This window comes from Microcaecilia unicolor, chromosome 5, assembly GCF_901765095.1.
Source record: "Microcaecilia unicolor chromosome 5, aMicUni1.1, whole genome shotgun sequence".
NCBI classification, from domain to species: Eukaryota; Metazoa; Chordata; class Amphibia; order Gymnophiona; family Siphonopidae; genus Microcaecilia; species Microcaecilia unicolor.
In genome coordinates this window covers 224,605,837-224,631,176 of record NC_044035.1, presented here as the reverse complement: position 1 = coordinate 224,631,176, position 25,340 = coordinate 224,605,837, and the positions used below count along the sequence as shown (strand labels likewise).

Genomic DNA, 25,340 nt, shown 5'->3' with positions numbered 1-25,340 from the left:
GTCGGTTCCTTCTTCCATTTTCTGAAGGATTTTCTTTTAGCTCTAATAGCTTCCTTCATCTCACTTTTTAACCATGCCGGCTGTCGTTCATTCTTCCTCCCTCCTTTTTTAATACACATAATATATTTGGCCTGGGCTTCCAGGATGGTGTTTTTGAACAGCATCCAAGCCTGATGTAAATTTTTGACCCTCACAGCTGCTCTGTTCTTCTCATTTTATCATAGTCTCCTTTTTGAAAGTTAAATGCTAATGTATTGGATATCCTGTATATACTTACTCCAAAGCTAATATCAAATCTAATATTATGATCACTGTTGTCAAGCGGCCCCATCACCATTACCTCCTGCACTAGATCATGCGCTCCACTAAGGACTAGGTCTAGAATTTTTCCTTCTCTTGTCAGCTCCTTGTCAAGGAATTTTACCTTCCTAGCATGCCCCGATGTTTCATTTTCCCAGTCAATATCGGGGTAATTGAAATCACCCATTATTATCGTGTTGCCCAATTTGTTAGCCTCCCTAATTTCCAATAACATTTCTACATCCCTCTGTTCATCCTGGCCAGGTGGACGGTAGTACACTCCTATCACTATCCTTTTCCCGTTTACACATGGAATTTCAATCCACAGTGATTCCAAGAAGTGTTTTGTTTCCTGCAGAATTTTCAATCTATTTGATTCAAGGCTCTCCTTAATATACCATGCTACCCTTCCACCAATTCTTTCCACCCTATCACTACGATATAATTTGTGCCCCGATATGACAGTGTCCCACTGGTTATCCTCCTTCCACCAGGTCTCAGAGATTCCTATTATATCTAATTGTTCATTTAGTGCAATATATTCTAACTCTCCCATCTTATTTCTTAGGCATCTGGCATATGCATATAGACATTTCAAACTATGTTTGCTGTTCCTATTTACATCATGCTCAGTACTTGACTGTATTAAATTGCAATCTTTTGTCTAATTTTTTGTTTTTATTTAAGGACACCCGATTTACTACGGTCTCCTTTGCAACCTTACTGTTGTGAGGGAGCCTAGTTTTGATTTCTGGTGTCACTTTCAGGGGTGAGGGAGAGAGGCAATAACCACTGAGATATTAAGGAGGGGTCATGCCTTAATCCTTCCTGTGGTCAGCTACTCAATCCGGGCACCTTTTTATATCTTGGATGTGATTGAAACAGGTCTAACTGACACCCTTCTGTTCTGACTTGGATGTTTCTTCTCATTCGATTATCACCATTGGACATCCTATATTTGAGCCCTCCGTAGTCTCGCCCTAAACACCCCCACAACACATCCCCTTGCTAGTTGGACAAACTGCAGCGTAGGATGTCCAAATTCTGCCTTTTGAAAATTGCAGTTTAGACAGTTGTGGCAGATGAATGTTTTGTAAGCATTTTGAGATGTCCATCTGTTTCAAAAATGTGCACCATAACATCCCAGTTCAATCAGCTCCTTCATGACAGTGAAGAGTATAGATGCATTACAGCAGAAAAGGCTTGGAAAGAGGTAGGATGTCGGTTTTCCCCTTACCAATGGGAGTGTATTTGGAAATTCCCTAATCAGAATTTCCCAGTTGGCCTGTTTGAGGTTTTTGTTTTGTTTGTTTGCTTTTGTGGGGGGGGGGGGGGGGGGGCGTTGTCCAAAGGGCACTTTGGACACTAGTGGAAGCAGTTAAGACCACTAAAGATGGCAGCCTCAATTGCTGGTCCTGTAGAATGAAGAAGGGTATAATGACACATGACCTGGAGGAGAGGAGAAACAGGGGTGATATGATACAGACGTTCAAATATTTGAAAGGTATAAATTTGCAAACAAACCTTTTCCGGAGAGTGGAAGGCGGTAAAACGAGAGGACATGAAATGAGATTGAAGGGGGGCAGACTCAAGAAAAATGTCAGGAAGTATTTTTTCACGGAGAGAGTAGTGGATGCTTGGAATGCCCTCCCACGGGAGGTGGTGGAAATGAAAACGGTAACGGAATTCAAAAATGCGTGGGATAAACATAAAGGAATCCTGTTTGGAAGGAAGGGATCCTCAGAAGCTTAGCCGAGATTGGGTGGCAGAGCCGTAGGGGGAGGCGGGGCTGGTGGTTGGGAGGTGGGCCTTGTTCTGGGCAGACTTCTACGGTCTGTGCCCTGAAAATGGCAGAAACAAATCAAGGTCAGGTATACACATAAAGTAGCAAATATGAGTTTAAATTGTTGGGCAGACTAGATGGACCGTGCAGGTCTTTTTCTGCCATCATCTACTATGTTACTATCCAGCTCATAATCGAAAGTGATCGTCGGCCATCTTCCGACACAAATCGGGAGATGGCCGGCGATCTCGGAAAAGTAGCAAAATCGGTATAATCAAAAGCTGCTTTTTTTGACAGCATCACCGCTTTCCCGTCGCCTCACTGGTGAAAGTTCAAAGGGGCGTGTTGGCGGCAAAGCGAAGGCGGGACATGGGCGGGTATGGGCGTGGCTACCAGATAGCCTGCTTTCGCCGATAATGGAAAAAAAATACGGCGTTAAGCAGTATTTTGCCAGGTTTACTTGGTTCTTTTATTTTCATGACCAAGCCTCAAAAAGGTGCCCAAACTGACCATATGACCACTGGAAGGAAGCGGAGATGACCTCCCCGTACTCCCCCAGTGGTCACTAACCCCCTCCCACCAAAAAACCCCCACTTTAAACACTTTTTTTCCAGCCTGTATGCCAGCCTCAAATGCCATACCCACCTCCATGACAGCAGGATGTGTTCTGTCCTCCGACAGCCTTTTCCTGCTTGTGATGTGGCTCTGGGGTGAGTGTGACACCTTTTTTGTTATTTGCACTGCAGAGTCACATCAGCAATGCATTGTGGTGGGTGTAGGTATTGGTAGTTGGTAGGCTCTACTCCCCTGGTGCTTTCCCCCTGTTTACTGGGTCAGAGTGTGCCCTTATTTGTTTCCTGTTGTAGTCCATGCGGTAGTGGCCATTTTTGTAAGCCAGTTTTAGTTCCCTTTCCTGTGTTACCCACGTTAGTGAACATAGTTCTTACCTTGAATGGTGCTGAAAGAGGGCATTGTACACCATTGTGCCAGCTCTGACCTACTGCTAATCTTAGTACCAGGGGACTCTTTGCCAGTGGGGCACAGCCTCTGATCTGCAGTTAACTGTGAGTAAACGTGCTTATTCAAATAAAGGACTTTTTCATAGAGATTAGTCTTCAGGTGTCAACTGGTGTGCCAAAGTTATACAGCAGCAATAAGTCCTAGAGGCTGTATGCAGGGCCCTGGAGCAGTTTTAGTGGGTGCAGTACATTTGTGGGTAGTGAGTTTTGTGGGGGGTTTGGGGGTCTCAGCTCCCAAAGTAAGGGAGCTATGCATGTGGGAGCTTTTCTGAAGTCCACCACAGTGACCCCTAAGGAGCCCGGTTGGTGTCCTGCCATGTCAGGGGGGCCAGTGCACTAAAAATGCTGGCTCCTCCCACAGCCAAATGCCTTGGATTTGGCCGGGGTTTGAGATGGCCGACATAACTTTCCATTATTGCTAAAAAATGAAGCCGCCCATCTCAAACCCCGGCCAAATCCAAGGCATTTGGCTGGCCGGAACCGTATTATCGAAACAAAAGATGGCCAGCCATCTTTTTCGAAAATACGGGTCTGGCCAGCTGTTTACAGCACCGCCAAAATACATCGCCGGCCATGTATTTCGCCAGCGCCGTTCGATTATTCCCCTCTATGTTACTAACGGGCTCATTTTCAAAGCACTTAGCCTCCCAAAGTTCCATAGGTTTCTATGGAACTTTGGAAGGCTAAGTGCTTTGAAAATATGCCTCCATGTATGATCTTTTTTTGTGGTAAACTTACATCTCACTGGTAGGGGATGTGGCAGCATGGCAGCTCCATTTTTAAGCTGGATGTGTCTCTCAGTTACAAGTTAGTCCTATTCATATCCTTTAGAAGGTATTCTCAGATGTATGAGTGTCAGGCAAACTTTCTAGATATGTTGCTGTCTTTAGCATTAAAAATGTAAAATATCTGAAGGATAATTCCATACTAAATTTCAATATGTAGTAGATTTTGGTTAATTTAATATAATGCAGGCTTGGGGAGGGCTTTGATGGCCCACTAGACAATGGGTGGGTGGGGAGAGGAATCTGACAGAGGTACTTGGTCCCTTTAGGAGGAAGCTGCTGTATTTTTTCACGGAGAGAGTGGTGGATACTTGGAATGCTCTCCCGTGGGAGGTGGTGGAGATGGAAACGGTAACGGAATTCAAGAATGCGTGGGATAAACATAAAGGAATCCTGTTCAGAAGGAATGGATCCTCAGAAGCTTAGCGGAGATTGGGTGGCAGAGCCGGTGGAGGGAGGCGGGGCTAGTGGTTGGGAGGAGGGGCTAGTGCTGGGCAGACTTCTACGGTCTGTGCCCTGAAAATGGCAGATACAAATCAAACAATCACACTGGCTCCCTTAACTGTATATTGACTGTGGGGCCTCAGGTAGTATCCACTTATATTATAGATGAGCTCCCAGTATCTCCTCCTTCTGTCAGTCCAATTCAGACATTCATTTAGATAGTATATTTATCTTGGTGACCTCAGCTGTGCACATTGCCAATTTTACTGAATGGCAATGAGTTCTGCACACCTTTCTTCATTGGTTCACACTATTAGTGAATTTATTTTTATCATTATTATTATCGTTTAATTTTTGGAATCAAATACTCATCTTATATAGATGTATCGGACCCAGGGGTTGATGTTACTGTCCGACATGCATGTTTCGCCCTTATCAGGGCTGTTTCAAGGACTGCCCCCCTTTGCCGTTTAGCGCCAGCTCTGCTTCCAAATTATAGGGTCATATAATTTGGCGCTAAAATTGTAATACAGATATAATCTTTAGCACACTGAAACCATGCTCAAAACACATCTGGGCATCTACTTGTTTAAATAGTGGCATTCTGAGAACAGTAGTATATAATCTATACATGCAAATGCCACTGTTTACACATGCGGATGCCACACAAGGCTTCTAAAATGAGCTCCATACTTTACCAGCAAACTAATGCTCACAATCCTGTTCCCCCTCCAGCTGATACAACATCCACTGTCAGTAGTTCATCTTTCAAGGGTCTTTTTTCACAGTGGTATTTATTTTAACCTCCTAATTTTGTTGGATTCGTGTAGATAGATATGAACAGAGAATTTAATGCCTATATTTACCAGTGATATGATCAATGGAAGAGTTCTCTCCTGTATGCCAATGCTGTGACTGAGAAATCCCAGAAAATATGCCTATTTTCCATCATATTCAAGTGATTTATGTGACCAATATGAAGCCTGTTATTGAAAACACTTTAAAATGGGTGTGCATGATAAGTTTATGTGACCACTAAGGAGCCTCCTGAGATTTATCTACTTACCTCTCCATCACCAAAATCCACCATCAAATAATTCTAATAGATCAGAGATGAACTTTCTTCAAAATTCATAATGGCTCTTCCTCATTAAGCCACATTTATCCATATAGAACCAGAATCTGGCAACTGAAAAATCAGTACAGAAAAATAGGCACATTCTATAAACCGTGCCTAAATCTAGGCACAGTTTATAGAATACACCTAGGGGGTTTATAGAATACACCTTTCGGCCATGACACTGCCAAACTCTAGGCACATCCATTTACAACAAGTAAAACACCCAATTTAGGCTCAGAACAGGTGTATTGTATAACCCTGCGTCAGGGGTGTGCTGGTAAATTTTTAACAACGGGCTCTCTCTCCGGGCATAGCTGGCCCTGAAATTTGGGGGGGGGGGGGGGAATACATGCCTCTCCTCTCCCTTGTGCGGGCACGCTAGGCATACCTTTGCTGAGCCCCACTAGCCAATAAATGGACTGCCACCATTCTCTGCTGCTTGTTTCCGGCTCTCAGCAGCGTGATGGAACCTTCTTGCACTTGCATGAAAAGTCCCAGCCTGATGCTCAGAGTCAGAAACAAGGAGCAGGGAGCAGCAGCAGTCTATTTACTTGGCTGGTGGGGCCAGCATCACTGCCAACAAAGTAAAAGAGAATTCAGGAGGGGGCCCAAGCCCACATTTTGGGAGTCAGTTGTTAAAGTAGCCATGGGGAGGCCTACTTTAACAACCGGCTCCTAAAATTCTTAAAAACGTAACAAACGGCTCTCGCGAGCCCGTGAGAGCCCGCTCCAGCACACCACTGCCCTGCGTATAGTTTTTAGGAACACCACAACCTGCTCATAGACCTTTTGGGCAGTGCGCATTAGAATTTATGCTCACCACTTTGCAGAATATGCTTAGCAAGTAGTGCGTATAAATTAAGTAATGCCAATTAGTGCTGATAATTGTTTAACATCCAATTATTTGCACTGATTAGCTTGTTAACCAATTAGGTTATGAGCATTGTAATAGAATACACTTCAATTTCTGCACAGAAATCTCGGCACGATATATTGAATTGGGATAACCAGCAATATGTTCTTAGAAATTGCTTCCACCTTTTTTACTCATCGCTTATATCATACTTATAGTCTGTAGTTACTTGAGTTACTTCTGGAAACTCTTTTGAAAACTGATGTTACATTCATTACCTTCCAATCTTCAGCTTCAGAAGCAAGATTTGAATGATAGGTTACAGATGACCAGTAGCTGGTTTGAAATGTTATATTTGAGTTCCTTTAATACTTTGGAGTGAAAACTATCATGGCCCAGTGATTTGCTACTATTTCTTTGCTTTTGTTCTTTTATCTTTTGCAATTTCACACTGTTTTGTTTCAGTTCCTCTGAATTATCACCTACAAGTTTATTGTACTTTGTTTTGGGATGTTGATTTAAACCAAAAAAATAAAATTTAATAAATAAAATTAACGAATAAAGTAAAGTAGGGTTTGAGGATGTGTATCTTCCCAACATTCATCACCATTAAGCCAGAAGCAAAGATTTAATTTAGGGGCCCTTTAACTAAACAGCACTAAAAATTTGCAGTGTGCACATCAAGTCAAATTGACATGCTCTAACCACAAAATGAGAATGTCTACAAGTATCATGTGGAGGGGAGTGTGTTGTTATAGAGGTTTCTGCCTTCCTGTAGGCTGTGCTACTATTAACGCCACATTGGATAACACGTTTGATGATCCCCTGCACTAAATATATCTTTTCCCAAGCACAAAAGACATCTATTGCCACATGGTAATATTACCATGCACTAAATGAAAGGTTCTTGTTCATAGGAGTGGAGAACTGGGTGTGCTGCATGTGAATGATGATGGTTTGGAAACAAAAGACAGTGTAGCACAATGGCCATGCGCTGTCCGGTTACCACCAGGTTAGCATGTGAGCCCTTACCGCCACCTCAGTGGGTGGTGGTAAGTACTCCCCCACAAGGCCACATGGTAAGTGTAATCTTGGCCATTTCTTTTTTTCAGCCTTTTTACCCGCTGTGGTAAAAAAGGCCTCAGTGTGCGGCAAAAATGTCCACTGCCACTAGCGCAGGGCCTTTTTTTACCGTTGCGTAGTAGACGTGCCCCTTAGGGGCATACACATGGGCAGAGCCTGGACAAGGTCATAAATGTGTCCCCAGCAACATGCACAATTTAAACAATAATATTGGTTGCATGTATTCCATGGTGAACCCACATATGTCAGCTATTGACCTGTCATAAGTAGGCGCGCCTAACTTTTGGCATAGCATTGCATCTTTGCATTAGCATTCTAGAATGGCTTAGACACTTTGTCAAAAAAGAGTGAGAAAATAAAGCCTTGAATCTAACAGACTTAATAGAAGGAAAAGCCAGAAGTTGTTGATTGCAACGCCTAGTAGTCACGGTGGAATTTAGAATTATCAATAATTGAGACAATCCATCTGAATAGTTACCTTCCAAAAAGTTAAAGACTAAGCATTATACCTTAAAATGAATCCTAGCTTGTACTGGCAACCAATGCAGCTCCCTCAATAGAGGGGTCACATGGTCACTTATGGGACTTACAGAAGATATGTCTAGCAGCTGAATTTTGAATCAGTTGAATTTTATGAATCAGCCTAGCAGTTATAGCCAGATATAGTGAATTACAGAAATCCAGAATGATTGAATCAGTAACACCATATTTTTATAAACTTCATTGGTTGCCAGTGCTGGCGAGGTCTCATTTTGAGTTTTGTACCCCTAGCTCAACTCTTCATTTATAGTCAATTATTCTAATTAGGACAAGAGGGGAGTTTTCATTAGAGTTTTAATTACGTTTAATTAGTTTCTAAGAAGCAAACCCTAAATAAATTACAAATTACACCAATCTTAAGGCTCATTATATTCATCTGATATCCCTAGTACCTTAAGAAATTGTAATAAAACAACTCTATAATACTAAGATACAGATAGCAGTCCAGCAGTGAGAGGGGTGCTATCCAGACTTTTCCATTGAGTGTCGCATGTATGATTATCTCCCATTTGGTGATGTCATATGGTTGTGTACTTGAGACCTGTATTGGCCACTGTTGGAAACAGGATGCTGGGCTTCATGGACCTTGTTTTTCAGTCTTTGTATGGTAATACTCCTCTGTATTTGGCAGGGTTTCTTCCTCTTTTAAACAGAGTTATTGCAAGGCCAGGTTTTATTAAGATTTCCATCAGCAAGTTTGGTTAGACTTATTAGACAGTCGCCTTGGTCCTTGCTTTATCAGGCAGCTTCAGTTTGGAACTCTCTTCCCACTTTGTTGCGTTCTTTGAGTGATTACGAACTTAGAGCTTTTTTATTTAAGAAATGTGTGAGATGATTTATAGTCTAGAATTGGAAATCTGTTGTAATTCCTGGATAATTTGATTTAGTTATTTCTTTTGCGATCTGCATGGAACTGTAGAGGTCTTTGCGGAATATAAGACAAGAATGTAATGCAATTTATAGAATTGCCGCCATGATTTAATGGGTCAAAGTCAACATGGATTTAGCCAGGGGAGTGTTGCTGCATCAATATACTACATTTTTCTGATGAAGTGAATAATAATTTGAATGAAGGTGAACCAGTTGATATAATGTATCTGGATTATCAGAAGACATTTGACAAAGTTCCTCATGAGAAGCTCCCAATTTTCACTACTTCCACATACAACTGCTGACAACTCTATGTATACATAGGAACCAACTTTTCAAAATTATTAGGGGTGTTCAACACAACAAAAAACAAATTACTCTGGACAAAGTTAAGGAGTTAGCTCAATATTAAGGGTGCTCAAACATCCACTGCACCCACAGAGCTGGCACCTATGTATGTATAAGAACCATATTCCAGACAATTATACCTATAAATACAGCCAATTAAAAAGTAAAACGCTAAAAGGTTGATTTTTACATTTTAAAAGGTTATACAAAGTACTGGAGGCTAAGATAATTGCCCACTAAATCACTCATTTCAAACTCTGGATGAAGAAAGGAAAGGGGATGGGACTTGATATACTACTGTCTATCAAGTCAATCAAAGTGGTTATTATATACAGTCAATGGGGGGGGGGGGGGGGTTAAATGACTTGTCCAGAAGAATCACACGGAACTACAGTGGGAATTGAACCCAGTTCCCCTTGTTCTTGGGCCACTGCCCTAACCATTAGGCTGCTAAATATACACTGTGAAAGTAGCTCCGGATTTTTATCTTGTTGCCATTTTTGCAGTCTTAAAGAAAATGCTCAAGAGGAAGGGAAAGGTCAAAAAAACCTTCTCTGGCCTCAAATCCTACCTTGGCAGCTGGTCAGACTCTGACCTGGAGCTTTCTTGCTTCAAGCAATGTGGGTGTCCTGGCTTTGAGCAGCAAGCCAGAGACTAGCTCCTCTAAGGACAGCAAAGCGATGCCAAGCCCTGAGTTCTCTAATTCGCTGCCTGCGTAGTGCATCATGGCAGGACTATAGACATCAAATGCCTCTCTAGGTGGTTTTATTGCTGGGTGTGAGGGGAGGGGGCGCCCTGTCAAGAACATCCCACAAAGTATGCTGCAGGTCAGGGAGAGCCTTCCTAGCAGTTGGACACTCCCCCAGAAGAACTTGTGACTCAAGGGGAGAAAGAGTAACCGTGAGGAGTAGTATGGTTGAGTTTCCCCCTGTACCAGCAATACCTCATTGATCTGACAGAGATTACAATGGAAAATATTTGGTCCACAGTGGACTCAATTCACAATTTTCTTCTCACTTAGGGGGGCTTTTACTAAAGCTTAGCTCAGGTTATCTGCAGCAGGGCCCCTTTTATTCCTATGCGCCCTGCTGCAGAGAACTCAAGCTAAGCTTTAGTAAAAGACCCCCTTATTGGCAAGATCTTAAGCTGAAGAGAGAGTCTCAAGCTGTGGAAGTTAAAGTGGATAGTTTAGAGAAGGAACTGAACAGCATGAAGAATGTCCAAGTTAGTTTAATTTTGGACAAAACTGTGGTACATCATAAACTTGAGAATATGGAAAACACTTTAAGGTGTTTAAATATTCGTATTCTGAATTTTCCTCAAGTTTTGTCCATATCACCAAAGGATCTGTTTTACAGATATCTGAAGGCAACTGAGTTTTCCTGAATCCACAATGCCCCCTCTGAACAATGTACCCTTTTAAAAAAAGCACAGGGAGCAAATAGAATATCTGACGACTCATTGTTTGTTACATCCTATATAATAAAAAGCACCTCCAACATTCTGAAGCTGACTTCGTGGCACTGTGGCAGTGTAGGGTTCGTAAGTCTGTCATTCAGCGTTTCATTGGCTCTCACTGTCCCCGCCCTCACATCGAGGAAACGGAACACTGCATAGTTGCCAAGCAAACAAACGCGACATCACAGGAACAAAGAACCAATCAGACAGAACGGAACTTGGAGGAGGGAAGTGGAGTGGATTGAATCTCTAACAAACAATCATGTACAGGGAGGTACGAACATCAGTGGAGGCAAGTGCACAGAACGGAAGGGAAGACAAACATTTAATCACTTTGTCACTCACACACATCACACACACACACACACACACAATCACTCTGTGTATCTCTCTCTTACACTGTCTGTAAAACACACTGTCACTCTCAGTCTCTCACATGGGCAACTGTATGTTGCATTCTCACGAGTAAGGAGCTCTTCTGATGTGATTGTTAAACTGATTGAAGGGCCTGAACAAGGAAAACTTTTACCACATTGTAACACAGTTTACACAAAAACTATTGTATATAAAGAAATCTTACATATGTAAACAACAATTATATTCAGAATACAACCTTGGAAACAATGGCAGGAACTCATTACATTGCTAGCGCCCCTTTCATTGCGTTAAGAAACAGGCCTTTTTTACTAGTAGTAACATAATAGATGATGGCAGATAAAGACCTGTATGGTCCATCCAGTCTGCCAATAAGACAAACTCATAAACACATAGCATAAGGTATAATATGATACTAGATATGTATACTTGATTTTTATTTGTCCTTGCCATTTTCAGGGCACAGACCAAAGATTTATTATTCTGCAGGCTTCTTTGAGTCAAGATGAACCTCCTTCAGGTAGAATGCTATTTGACTTAATGGTCCTATCACGGTGAATAAAACAACTATCTCCTGGAAATCTTTTCAGGGAAAATAAAAAGACTGAGTTGTTAGACAGTTAACCGCTTGAGAATATTTTAAAACCTTTTGCAATTTGCAAACTGAATTCGGTTTTCAAAAATGTGTTTTTCCCTCAATATTTCCAACTAATCAACTGCCTTGGAGCTAATAAAATTCTTCCTGGTAATCTCACAGAGTACTGGGACCTGGAGGCATGCTGTAACAGAATCAGTTCAAGAGGCCATGTGGAGGGGCATTTTCAATATGATGCCCAAGTCTAATTGTAGACACTTTGCTGAAAACATCTACAAAACTCACTCCAAACATAACAATTTTTGAACTGGAAAAACATTTTTTAATTTCAAAAATCACTATTTTCTAGACATTTTGTGCTCTCTCTCTCTCTCTCTCTCTCTCTCTTTAGGTATCATTTTCAAAGAAAAAAAGTCCTAGGGAAAAACGAGCAAAAACAAACCATAGGGATGGTTGTGTGGCACTATTTCTAGTAATCTGGCCACACAGACATCCCAGCAAAGCAGAGGGGCAGCCTAGTGGTCTGTGCAGTGGACTTCACATAAAGGGACCAAGGTACAAATTCTATCTTCACATCTTTATTTTATGTTGTGAACCCTCCAGGAACACCTAAAAACCCATTGTACCTAACTGTACACCCCTACAAATGTACTAAGGTCTGGTGTACAGCACTGCATATGCCTTATAGCGCTATAGAAATGATAAATAGTAGTAGTAGTGCAGGTGTCTTCTATCTATAGGTACAGTTGGTATTTTGTGGGTTTTGGAAGGCTGACAATCTCCACCACAAGTGTACTAGTTAGAGTGGAATATGGACCTGGTTCCTTTCTTTGCAGTCCACTGCACTGACCACTAGCCTACTCCTGGGACCAGCTTGCTGCTCTAATAGGAATGGCCATAATATCTGAAGCTGTCACAGACAGTGTTCTGTACTGTGACTGTCACATCTTTGGGGGGTGTTAGGGGGTCAGTGACCACTGGGGAATTAACAGGGGTTATGTCTTAATCGCTCCAGTGGTCAGTTAGGGTACCTTTTGTGACTTGTCATGATTGAAATAGGTCTAGATAAAAACATCCCAATCTGGGCTCTAGACAGTTTTAATTTTGTTTCATTATCATTGAAACACATTCACATTGTGGGCAAGCCCAAAACACATCTTCAACACCCCCCCCCCCCCCAAGCGATTTAGACAAACTGCAGAGAAAAGTGTCTCAAATCTGAATTTCAAGAATCGTGACTTGGATGTTTTCCCATGAATACCACCCATCTGCCACTTTGTACCACTTACGGGTTGTTTTTCTCTTTTGAAAATGAGCTCCATAGCTTCACAGTTCAATTGGCTCCTTTATGACAGTAAAGGGTACAAATGCACTGGAGTGGAAAAGGCTTGGAAAAAGAGGCAGGATGTCAATGAGTGCATTTGTTTTAGGGGGGGGGGTGTCTCTAACCAGAATTTCCCATTCAGCTTCTATAATTCATCTATGGTGGGGGGGGGGGGGGCTTCCAGCCACTTTGGACACTAGTGATAGTATTTTTAACCTAGATTACTAGTCCTATTTAAATCCTTTGGAAGGAATTCTCAGATGTATGCGTTTCAGGCAAAACTATTAGATAAATTACCAATTTTAATACTAAAGGCAGAAACATATGTCTGAAGGATAATTCAGTACTAAATGTTAATATGTGGTAGAATTATGTTTGTCAAATATTTCAGTAGAGGTGGAACGTAAATGGGCATTAAAATCATTTTTGGATACGTGGGCTTTGTTGGAGGAACATTTCTTTCATATGTAGGTAGAGATGCGTATAATAACAAAAGGAATGTGGCAAAATGATGCGACACATAACAATAGTTTCTCTACAAATCTTAATGTGCAAGAAGGGCAATAAATTTGAAGAGACATTGCCAGTGACACCGAAACATTATTGTTTATAGCTCTATGAATTGAAGTTAATACTTTGATTTGTATACATCATTGAATTGCGAACCAGTGTCATCTTTTTAGCACTGAAACGCGAACGCCTATCTCCATGGGCGTCTATGTCCGAAAACGGGTACGTGAAGAGGCGGGACAGACCGTATTTTTGAAAAATTGGACGTTTTTCAGCTGGGCATTTGTTTTTTTTAGCGATAATGGAAACTAAAAACTCCCAGCTCAAAAACGTCCTAATCCGAGCCATTTGGTCATGGGAGGGGCCACGATTCGTAGTACACTCGCCCCCTGACATGCCAGGACACCAACTGGGCACCCTAGAGGTCAGTGCGGTGGACTTCAGACAATGCTCCCACATGCATAGCTCCCTTACCATGGGTGCTGAGCACCCAACCCCCCTCCCCCAAAACCCACTACCCACAAATGTACAACACTACCATAGCTCTTAGGGATGAAGGGGGCACCTACATGTGGGTACAGTGGGTTTTGGAGACCTCCCATTTACCAGCACAAGTGTTACAGGTAGGGGGTTGGGCCTGGGTCCACCTGGCTGAAGTGCACTGCGGTACCCACTAACCTGTAGCCACTAACCTTCTACATTCTGAACAGGAAAGGTCATTTTCAACAGACAAAAACATCTATCTTTTCCTTTTGAAAATACTGTTTGGAAAAATGTTTTGTGATTTGGACATTTTATTTATTTGGTCCATTTTCAAACAAATAAAGCATCCAAATGCAAAACGTACAAAATTCACAAGAATATCCACAATAGAGTGAAACCATTCACATGTTCTAGGTGTGGTAAAAGCTTTGGTTGTAATGTAAATCTCAAAGTGCATCAGAGAGTCCACACAGGAGAGAAACCATTTGCATGTATAGAGTGTGGTAAAACCTTTGGTCAGAAGGTAAACCTCACAATGCACCAAAGAATACACAGAGGAGTAAAACCATTTGCATGTTCTGAGAGTGGTAAAAGCTTTGGTTGGAAAGAAAGCCTCACATAGCATCAGAGAAGCCACACAGGTATGAAACCATTTACGTGCACTGAGGAGGTAAAAGCTTCAGTTGCATTGGGACAGATAATTAGGGAATGTACACTCTTGCTATGAAGTATGGAAAAAATAGCACTGATATTTAGATATATTGTAAAAGGTTGCTGGGTGTCGCTCAGCCTCTAGGGCTCTCCGCCCTTCTCAGCAGCCTCTCGCATACAAGTCTTTTCCAACAAAACAACATCAGGATCAACCACAAACTTTTCCCTTTTATTGTTCTCCCAGGCAGCTTGGTAGAACACAGCCCAGGCTTCAGCCGCTGGTTCCCCTTTCCCGGTTTCCTTGGGCGGAGCGGCTCCAAAAGAAAGAAAGTCTTATTTAGCCCCACCCAGGATTGTTATAACACAGTCCCCCATACCGCCTGGGTTCAAAACACAGAAAAAAAAACAGCTCAATACAGCTTGGCTTTTGAATTCACCATTCAGGTAGCCAAGCTCTCAAAAATAGCACTATAACTTGGGGTTTTTACTCCACAGTTCATGTAGCCCCAAGCTCCCAAAATCAGCAATATAACTTGGGGTTTTAAATCCACCGTTCATGTAGCCCCAAGCTCCCAAAATCAGCAATATAACTTGGGGTTTTAAATCCACAGTTCATGTAGCCCCAAGCTCCCAAAATCAGCAATATAACTTGGGGTTTTAAATCCACAGTTCATGTAGCCCCAAGCTCTCAAAATCAGCAATATAACTTGGGGTTTTAAATCCACAGTTCATCTGGCTTTGTGCGGGCTCAAAGCCTGGGATCCCACCCTCTTGGTCAGACTTCCTCTTACTCTTCTGACCTCCTCCCGCTTGATCCCTTTTCCTCTGGCCCGGGTCCCCTCTGAGCCAGAGACTGTCTTACTTTTGTGTCTTTCTTTGGGCCAGGGCTGAAATATCCATGGGCTCCTCCAGGGCCTGCTCCGGTACTGTCAGCTCCATGGGCCAAGACCCTAACTCCCCTTTCTCCCTCTCAGGAGCCCACTCCATACTCTCTTCGCCCCACCCTCTTCCCAGCTGCTCCTCATTTTCCTCATTAACCTTTTCGGGTTTTTTCTCTTCTTTTTCCCACCTGTTCCACCTCTCCTTCCCCCAGGTTGGAGAATTAGTATTTCTCCTTCTCCGGCAGCCCCCTTCTGGTGACTCCTGTGAATGCACCCTGGTTTGTCTCTCTTTTTCCCAAGGTGGCTGCTGGGATTTGTAGTTCCTGATCCTAAGGTGGCTCTTGGGAAAAAGCGGCCTGTAAGGGATAGACTCCTCTGTAGCTTTTTGGGTTTGTAGGATCTGTTTCCCTTTGTTTCCCCCAGGTTCCTATGGTTTTCCACATTTCCTTTACAATATGTAATGAGACCTCCTTTTTATCTATAGATCTGAATTCAAAGCCCAAATCTACTGATAAACAATAGACACAAGGCTCGGATGTTATAAAAAAATAAAAAGCTTGCCATCAGATAGGATAGTGGAAAAGTGCCATCCCAGGAAAGCAATAGGGCATCCTTAGGGGCACTGTAGTGGACTTTATAAAATGCTCCCAGGTACACATCTCACCATTGCTCCCTTACCTTGTCTGCTGACCCCCCAAAAGACACTACCCCCAACTGTACACCACTATCTTAGCCCTTACAGGTGAAGGGAGCACCAATATATGGGTACAGTGGGTTTCTGGTGGGCTCACAGTTTCCTCCACAAGTGTAACAGGTAAGGGGAGGTAGAAGCCTGGGTCCACCTATCTGCAGTGCATAGCACTACTACTAGACTACTCCAGGGACCTGCATGCTAGTCTAATGGACCTGAGTATAACATTTGAGGCTGGCATAGAGCCTGGCAAGTAATATTTCAATGGTTCAATGGTTTTGATTGAAGAGTTTTTGCACTATAAAAGTAATACATTGACCAGGAAGTTATATTAAGTGAATGATACACACCAAGCAACAGCAACTACATCACATCTACTGCCTAAGCTAAGTAACAGCTTTATTTATATAAACAATTTGTTTTGAAGAAAGTTTTGAGCTACAATTTTATTAGGAGGAGGCAGGGCGTGCTATGATGTCTGCAAAGGTGTTATAATATCTCAATCCCTGAGTCTGTGTATACACACCAAAAAAACTGAGCACATATCATTTAATTTAATTTATTATTTGGGGGGTTTGGTTTGTTTTATTTTTGAGTCAATATAGTTTCTGGTTTACATATATTTGATACAAGAGAAACTGAACTTAAAGAATACCTAGTGTTTGAATTAGTATAAGACTATCAAGGGTTAAGATGGCAACTGGTTGGAACTCCAAATCTGGTCTACCTGTTGAACGCATTCAGGAGTTAATGACTGGAGACAGATTATTCGCATCCACTGAAGAAAGTTTAACCCTAGACTGGTCAGATATAAGCAGAGCCAGTAAGCTCGCTATTCGCACAGAATTTCACATGAAAACCCTGGTGGAATATTGCCATGCTCAGCGGGTTCCTAGAGGACTGCGATGGAATAAAAAGCCGCGGTTCCTTGTGGACAAAGATTTTGTTACTCAGTGGAATGAGATCATAACACGCTGCTCATTAGACTTGATGCTCCTGACAATAGATAAACTGCAAAATGAACTTGTTAAGCAACAACAGGAAGTACAAGAGAAACTTGAAACTATGAAAGCTGTGAGCAGTGGTTCCAATTATGATTCTCAACTCCAAGTACATCTTAATAGTATGGATAAATATAAACTTGAAATATGTGGCCAAAAGATTGTGAAATACAAACGCGATGAAAGAGATTACACTAAGGGTTATATATACCCGTGGATGGATGTGACTAAAAGATCAAAAAGATTCTGCAAGATGAAGCGTGTTGGTTTTGTGAACACATCAAGTGATTCTTCTGGTGATGAAACAACTAGTGTCAATAAGAAGCCTCATTATAGTACAGCAATAGCTAGCACTTCAACTGACCCGTCATCTGGGGAATCTTTTTTACCAACAGAGCCTGCCAGTCAACTCACTGCGCAACAAAATCTGGGCAAATCAGGCAGGAGTCAGCGGCCAAAGAGGGGAGCGAAAGAGTAGTTTTCAATATATCTAATAGATCACTGAGTGAATCTGAATTGAGTGTTCTGGAATTAGGGTTGTCTTTTGTCCCTACATCCTGGTATGATGGGTTTACTAACCGCAAACAACTATATAGATTTTTTCATAAATTAAAATTACGTTCTAAAGGGGGGGGTGGGAAGGGAAGGGGAGGGAAGGGAAGGTTAAGTTCTATTTGTTGGGGTAGAAGTACTATGTGTTAGTTTAGCCACATGGGGGGAAAATATCAGAAGTTCATACATGATGATGTTAATTTTTCTTCTTAAGTTTTGAATAAAAATGATTGAAACATAAAATTACGTTCTTTTTTTGATCAACAAGATCAAGAAAAGGAGAATGCTGAAGAAGAATTTCAAACGTTCATGTCTTTTCATCGGTTACCATCTTCTTGGATGCCTCCGGGACCCCCTGATTCATTGCTTGATGCATTTCAGCGACTTGTTCTACAGGACCTTGATATGATGGAAAAGAAATTGGAATATGTACCTTCCAATCTGTCTAATATTCAACGGAAAGCAATACAGGATTTGAAATCTGATGAGAGCATTATGATCTTGCGAGCAGATAAAGGGGGAGGGGTGGTGGTTCAAAATACTGAAGACTATCGTTTGGAAGCATATCGTCAGTTATCTGACTCTAAATACTATCATAGTTTGGATCAGGATCCTGGACCTGATTTTCAACAAATGGTATATAACATCTTGTATACATCTGCTCAGGCAGGAGTAATAACAAATAAGGAATAACCACACCCCCGTACACCATTCATATATTTTCTCCCGAAGATTCATAAAACCTTAATTCAACCCCTGGGTCGTCCGATTGTCTCGGGATGTGAATCTCTTAATGAGCCTCTTTCTCAATATCTGGATTTTTATTTACAGCCAAAAGTACATCAGACACCTTCCTATCTTAGAGACTCTACTCATTTGCTACAAATTCTGCAAGAGAATCAACCTTTACCCAGTTCAGCTATTTTAGTATCTCTAGATGTTATATCTTTATACACAAGCATCCCTCATTTGGAAGCTTGTGCTCTTGTGGATTGGCATCTTCAACAACTGGGAGATCTCTTCAGAAAAAATAGCTTTACTGAATAACTTAACTGAGATTGTCATCAAGAAAAATTATTTTCAATACGAAGAAAGATTCTACCTGCAAATCCACGGTATAGTGATGGGTGCTGCTACCGTGGCGCCTACCATTGCCTGTTTAAGCAGAAGTTTCTATACTCATCTGAATATGCTTCTAAGATGTTGCTATGGAAATGTTACATTGATGACGTTTTCTTAGTTTGGACGGGGTCTTTGGATGAGTTACAACATTGTTTACAATATTTGAATTCAGTAGATCCATATATTAAGTATGAATCTATGATAGGTGATCAATCCATCAATTTTTTTGGACATTATGTTTCACTAGTAAAAAAGGCCCGTTCCTGTAGGCAAGGAAACGGGCCTTAGGCAGGCAATTCCCCCCCCCCCCCCCCCGTGCTACGGCCCCCTTGAACCCCCCTTCCGCGAACCTGTCGTTCCCCCCCCGTGCCAGCGAAAACTGCCGCCACCGCCGCCGTTGTTGTGCTACCTTCCCTTCCCGTAGGTTCTTCAATCATCTTCTTAGAAAGTTTAACTCCGTGCGCAGACGCACGGAGTTAAACTTTCTAAGAAGATGATTGAAGAACCTACGGGAAGGGAAGGTAGCACAATAACGGCGGCGGCGGTGGCGGCAGTTTTCGGCGTTCCAGGGGAGATCGACAGGTTCGTGGGAGGGGGTGGGTTTCGAGGGGGCCATAGCGCGGGGGGGTGACAGCTGATTCCGAGGCAGTAGGAGGAGTAGGGAAACACGCTGTGCGTGTTTCCCTACTCCTCCCCTTGCCTTGGAATCAGCTGTGTTGACGTCAGTGACGTCCGTGCGTGTCTACCTCGCAGACCACTTGCAGCCAGGGAGCCACGGTCCCAGGCATAGAACGTTGGAGGTGAGAATTATTATATAGGATATCCAAGAAGGCAAGTTTGTGACAGAAGTCTTTCGGAAAAAGACTGACTCTAATACTTTATTGCATTATCACAGCTTTCATCCAATTGCTTCCAAAAATGGGATCCCAATAGGACAATTTTTACGCATGAAAAAACTTTCAACATCTAAAGAGCTTTTTAACAATTCAGCGATGGATTTATACAGCAGATTTAAGACTCGTGCGTATCCTAATAAAGTGATTAAGAAAGCTTTAAGAGAGCTACCAATTTTGACCGTCAATGGCTGTTGAATTCGCCCCCTAAGTTTTCTGAAAAAAACGATCGGCTTGTATGTGTTCTGCCTCAATCTCGTCAAAGCAACTACTATTAGGAAAATTATTATCAAACATTGAGGTATGCTAGCAGAACTTGGTTTCGATCAAACCCCTACTTTTGCCTATACACGGGATCCTAATCTAGGAGAAATTTTTTCATTTACTAAACCATTTTCTCGATGTCATAGTAATCCTGGATTGGGTGAACATAAGAGCTGTGGCAAATGTGTTTATTGTCAATATGCTTGGCAGACTTCTGAGGTTACTAATCCTAAAACTGGCAAGGTGTTCCATTTAAAGGGCTGCACAGATTGCAATTCTGTGGTCTATGGTATTACTAGCCGTTAAGCCCGTTAAAACGGGCGCGTATTGGAATGTTTTTTTTCCCAAGGCCCCCCTCCCGTTGCAGCTGCAAGGCCCCCTGCCATCCTCCTTCCCTGCCAGCTCCAAGGCCCCCTCTGTCCCTCCCTCCCTCCCAGCTCCAAGGCTCCAGTCCTCCCCCCTTCCCAGCTGCAAGGTCCCCTGCCCTCCCTCCCTCCCTCCCAGTTCCAAGGCCCTCCCCCCAGCTCCCAAGGCCCCCTTCCCTCCCTCCCGCCCAGTTCCAAGGCACCCTGCTCTCCCTCACAACTGTAAGGGGCCCCCTGCCCTCCCTCCCAGCTCCAAGGCTCCAGTCGTCCCCACTTCCCAGCTGCAAGGCCCCCCGCCCTCCCAGTTCCAAGGCCCCAGGCCCTCCCCCCCAGCTCCCAAGGCCCCCTTCCCTCCCTCCCTCCCTCCCAGTTCCAAGGCCCCAGGCCCTCCCCCCAGCTCCCAAGGCCCCCTTCCCTCCCTCCCTCCCAGTTCCAAGGCCCCAGGCCCTCCCCCCCAGCTCCCAAGGCCCCCTTCCCTCCCTCCCGCCCAGTTCCAAGGCCCCCTGCTCTCCCTCACAACTGTAAGGGCCCCCCTGCCCTCCCTCCCAGCTCCAAGGCTCCAGTCCTCCCCCCTTCCCAGCTGCAAGGCCCCCTGCCCTCCCTCCCTCCCTCCCAGTTCCAAGGCCCCAGGCCCTCCCCCCCAGCTCCCAAGGCCCCCGGCCCTCCCTCCCTCCCAGTTCCAAGGCCCCCTGCTCTCCCTCACAACTGTAAGGGCCCCCCTGCTCTCCCTCACAACTGTAAGGGCCCCCCTGCCCTCCCTCCCAGCTCCAAGGCTCCAGTCCTCCCCCCTTCCCAGCTGCAAGGCCCCCCCACCCTCCCTCCCAGTTCCAAGACCCCAGGCCCCCCAACTCCCAAGGCCCCCCAGGCCCCCCAGCTCCCAAGGCCCCCTTCCCTCCCTCCCAGTTCCAAGGCCCCCCCGTGCCTTCTTCCCAGCCAGCTGGAAGGCCCCCTTCAGTCCAGCCCTCCCAGCTCCAAGGCCCCCCTCCTTCTGAGACCTCCCATGTCCCCTCCCCCCCCCCAAGGTAGCCGCTACCGCCCCCCCCCCCACCCCGGAGTCGCCACCACCCCCCCTTCACCCGGCCCGGGCCCTCTCTTCATTATTCAACTCACAGCAGTGCCAAAACAGCAGCAAGCAGCAGCTCCCGTTGGCCTTCCTTCACTGCCTATGCCTCGCCCTCGTGTGACGTCACGTCGGCGAGGGCGGGGCACAGGCAGGGAAGGAAGGCCGACGGGAGCTGAAGCTGAGCTGCTTGCTGCTGTAAGTTGAATAACGAAGAGAGGGCCCGGGCCGGGTGAAGGGGGGGTGGTGGCGACTCCGGGGGGGGGGCGGGTAGCGGCTACCTTGGGGGGGAGCGGGTAGCGACGTCAGCGGTTCCCTCCCTCCCCTTCCGCGCAGTTTCCCTCTCTGTCCCGCCCCCCTCCCCCGTCATCACGTCTTGACGCGGGGGCGGGACAGAGAGGGAAGTCTCTACTGCGCATTTGCAGGTGAGTCGGTCACTTGCCATTTATAGGTTTGATGTGTCCTTGCACTAAGTGGTACATAGGACACACAAATAGACGAATTAAGCAAAGAATTGCAGAACATTTGAGTAATCTGAGAATTAACAAACTTGAAGCACCTCTTGTAGATCACTGGCAGCAGATGCAACACAAACTTACAGATTTAAAGTTCGTGGTGCTGTTTCAGATTAATTTGCCTCTTGGGGGAGATGCCTCAGGTATTCTGCTTAGAAAGGAACAGGAATTTATTTTTCGCTGGCAAACAGTGACCCCTAGTGGCTTAAATCGAGAAAATGAATGGCAGGCATTTGTATAACTGGAGCATCGGGGGCTAGGCAATCAGCTGTTTTTTGCTGGCTCTGCTCTATATACTGCATGTGTGAGCGTTTTTTCATAGGACTGAGATCAATTTGGAATGGTTTCCTTCCAAAGCTGCTGCACTGTGAGTAATGAAAACTTAAAGTATGAAGAAAAATTGAGAGACACCTTAATGATTTTTGTGAAAAATAAGAATGCTGTAGTTTTATTGAATGTTGGATGTTTTTTGTTTTGTAGTTTAGTTCCCCTGAAGACGCCATTATGCTGGCAAAACATGGTCCATGTAGGGAACTTGGGAATTTGTTTTGTTCGTTTTGATTGAAGATCTTTTTCAACTATAAAAGTAATACATTGACCAGGAAGTTATATTAAGTGAATGATACACACCAAGCAACAGCAACTACATCACATCTACTGCCTAAGCTAAGTAACAGCTTTATTTATATAAACAATTTGTTTTGAAGAAAGTTTTGAGCTACAATTTTATTAGGAGGAGGCAGGGCGTGCTATGATGTCTGCAAAGGTGTTATAACATCTCAATCCCTGGGTCTGTATATACACACCAAAAAAAGTGAGCACATATCATTTAATTTAATTTATTATTTTGGGGGTTTGTTTTGTTTTATTTTTGAGTCAATATAGTTTCTGGTTTACATATAAGTAATATTTTTAATCAGAATTTTTGGGGGTGGGAGGGGGTTAGTGACCACTGGGGCAGTAAGGGGAGGTGATCCCTGATTCCCTCCAGTGGTCATCTGGTCATTTGAGGCACCTTTATGTGTGGAGTAGAGGAGTAGCCTAGTGGTTAGTGCAGTGGACTTTGATCCTGGGGTAGTGGGTTCAATTCCCACTGCAGCTATTCATCATAAAAACAGGTCTGGCTCAAAACGTCTATGTTTTTGTCCTGGGCATTTTTGTTTTGTTCCATTATGGCTGAAAAATGTCTAAGTCATAGGAACACCCAAGTCCTGCCTTGAACACGCCCCTGGCATACACCCTTGAGACTTAGACATACTTCTGACAGACTTCAGAGAAAAACATCTAAATAGAGGTTTCAAAAATACTGGATTTGGATGATTTGGATGTCCAAATGCAGACTTATGTCACTTTTTGGATGTTTCTCTCTTTTGAAAATGAGCTTGAAAGTCTAGCAGCCTTGCTCAACTTATTTCTGAATTCCCTTCTCAGCTCTGGCTTTTTATTAGCAACAATCAGCATGATAGCACATTCCATCACATGATCACACATTTGGTAAAAAATGTACTCCTTTCTCACAAATTGCTTGTACCATTTACAGCGCACCTTATTTTCTTTGGTTAGACTACACACATTTCTTCCCTTATGCCTGGTTTCATGTCGCGTCTAAAAGTCCTGTATAATACAATTTACCCCCCCCCCCCCCCCCCATTTACATGGCTTAGCGGCTACTGCACGGCATTGCCGACACAGCCCATTCAAAGTGAATAGGCTGTGTCGGCAGTACCGCACTGCCAGCATGGCTTTGTAAACAGGGGCCTTACTTTCAAGCAGTTACAGGTAACAGATAATATTCACAGCTCATTAAGGTTATAGCTCTCATTAGAAGAGCCTAATAATTCTTTTTCATATAACCGACACAAACTCTTCACTTTTCCTTGGTCCCCTGTGGACCCCTTCCACAGTCCCATGCCCCCTCTTATTTGCAATTGCCATTGAACCCTTAGCAGCCTGAATTAGGTTCTCACCCGACGTAGCCCTAATTTTAGTCCATGGCGAAGATCACAAAATCTTACTTCATGCTGATATGCTTTATTTATGTCTAACCCACTATATTCCTTACCATGTTTGCTGCAGGAGCTGACACAATTTAGGCAGGTATCAGGATTTATCATAAATACAGATAAAGCTTAAGTATTATTTTTTTAATATTGCTCCTGCAGATTTTCAGTAGTTTCCTTTCAGAGTAGCAGTGGATGGTTTTCAGTATTTGGGAATTAACATGTCTAACCGTTTGGCAGATTTATATCAGCTCAACTATGATCATCTTACAAAACAGGTCCCATATGATCTGTATGAGTGGAAAGTGCTTACATTAACTTGTTCGGATAGAATTGCTATGTTGCAAATGATTCTTCCCAAATTCCTTTTTCAATTTGCTCAATTACCAAAAAAAATTTTTTTTAATTAAAGCCTAGGATAGGATGCTTTTGTCCTTTGTATGGGGGAAAGACAACGTAAAATGCAATGAAACCTCCTAAAGAATAGTAAAATAACATGGGGGAGGGCTTCTCAATTTATGGAGATACTACCAAGCAGCAGTACTTAGAGCATTAGAGGGAACACCCCTCTGTACATTGGGTCTACCTGGAGAAGCATTTCATCTACCCAAATTTGGTCTTTGAAATATGCTTTGAGTGATGGCAGATAGAGACCATACAGCCTATCCACTCTGCCCATTCCATCATCTATTAAACTCTATGGGGTCTTTTACAAAAGTAAGCTAGTGTTTTAAGCATGTGCTAAACATATAGATGCTCAGTCAGGGGTGTGCTGGTAAGTTTTAACAATGGGCTTTCTCTCCAGGCGTAGCCAGCCTTGCAATCTGGGGGAGGGGCCAGGGGTGGACTGCAGGGACAACACCTGCACCTCTCCTTCTCCCCCTCCTGCAGGCACACTAGGCATACCTTGCTGGCAGGGATGCTGAGCCCCACCAGTCAAATGGACTGCCACCACGCCCTGCTGCTGGTTTCTGGCTCTAAGCAGAATGCTGGGACTTCTCTCACATGCAAGGGAAGTCCCAGCCTGCTGCTCAGAGCTGGAAACAAGAAGGGAGCGGGAGCCATCTATTTACTTGGAGGGCACAGCTCAGCATTCCCACCAGCAAAATAAAGAGAATTCAGGCAGGGGCCCAAGCCCTCATTTTGGGAACCAGTTGTTAAAGTAGCCATGGGGTGGCCTACTTTAACAACTAGCTTCCAAAATTCAAAACAAACAGCTCTCGCAACCTATGAGAGCCTGCTCCAGCACACCATTGCCCATAATATTCCTATGGGCGTCTACACATTTAGCACGCACTAAAAAAACTGCTAGTACACCTTTGTAAAAAAAAAAGGCCCCATGTGTTCCCCCCCCCCCCCCCCCCCCCCAACTTCTGATTCTCAGTGCTTGTCCCTAGTACTTTATTGAATTCAGATACTGTGCTCACCTCTACCATCTCTAATTAGATATTGTTC

General features: G+C 43.7%; 1 long non-coding RNA gene across 1 annotated transcript; it reads left to right on the top strand.

Moving 5' to 3' along the window:
• Nucleotides 1-5,966: 5,966 nt before the first annotated feature.
• On the top strand, nucleotides 5,967-25,073 carry LOC115471397. Its single transcript, XR_003942318.1, has 3 exons — nucleotides 5,967-6,009; nucleotides 17,555-17,560; nucleotides 24,972-25,073. It is a non-coding gene; the product is annotated as an uncharacterized LOC115471397 (long non-coding RNA).
• Nucleotides 25,074-25,340: the final 267 nt, after the last annotated feature.